Raw genomic sequence first — 1,101 nt, forward strand, 5'->3', positions numbered from 1 at the left:
CCCCCCCCCCCCCAGCTGCCAGCTGGAATCCAGATGTGGCTGGGCTGGGAGCAGTGCTGGATCCCCGGGGGCAGGGAGGCCATCCCCCCACTCCAGCCCCTCTCCTCCGCTGACCCCACATCCCTTCAGAGGGGGCCGTGTTTGGGTTTCATAACACACAATGGCCTCTGTCTCTCACAGCGGGGAAGGGCCCTCCCTTTCTCAGCCCAGACCGGCTCCCCGCCCAAGAATGTAGGGAAAATCGTAGGGAAAATCCAATATGGATGCCTGAGTGCTGTGTGGCTTTGACCAAATCACTCAACCTCTCTGTGTGTGACAGGCTCTCTCCTAGTTTCTGAGCTCCCGCGGGATCCTAGGTGATTGGCTATGGCTGGGGTATGCATGAAGCTTCCACGGAACAAGTAAAACTCTGGTAAGACAGAAGCAGATGTTAGAGATTCCTGGGGAGCCGGCAGGCATGAGTTTGGCAATCAGCAGCTCCCTGGTCAATGGCTCCCCATTAATTGTCAGCTGGGCCCGCCGGAGGACATGAAGCGTGTGGCCTTAGTTATAGCCTGGGTCCCCCGGGCACTGCTGGGGGTGGGGACTCGGGAGGTAGTTTGAGTCCAGAGCAGGAGTCACCCTCCCCTTCACCTCTGAGCTTTAACAGCTACTATTCCCTCTGCCTAGGACACCCTTCCATACCCCTCCTTGTCCAGCGAACTCCCCCACCTCCTTTAGCTTCCANNNTAGATGACACCTGCCCCCCCCCCGACAGCCCCCACCCAGACTCTGTCCCACACTCCCCTGGGCTCAATACTACCAATAATTGCTCGCAGCTAACGAGCACCTGTGACGCACCAGACACTACTCTAAGCACTTAACAGCATTTACTCGTTGAGGCTCCCAACCCCGAGGAGAGGGACCTGCTGTTATCCCCGTGTCGCAGAGGGGAAGTCAGTTGCCGAGGTCACAGAGCCAGGATCCCAGCCCCACCAGCTGATTCTAGAGCGACTTCTCCACCGAGCTCAACAGCTTTTTGGATGAATGAATGAGTGAATGAAGCTCTTGGCGAGGAGAGAGCAGGGCCCCACTCCTGCTTAGAGCCCCTCCAGTGTGCTC

This window comes from Ursus maritimus, unplaced genomic scaffold (assembly GCF_017311325.1).
Source record: "Ursus maritimus isolate PB19 unplaced genomic scaffold, ASM1731132v1 scaffold_33, whole genome shotgun sequence".
Taxonomy (NCBI): domain Eukaryota; kingdom Metazoa; phylum Chordata; class Mammalia; order Carnivora; family Ursidae; genus Ursus; species Ursus maritimus.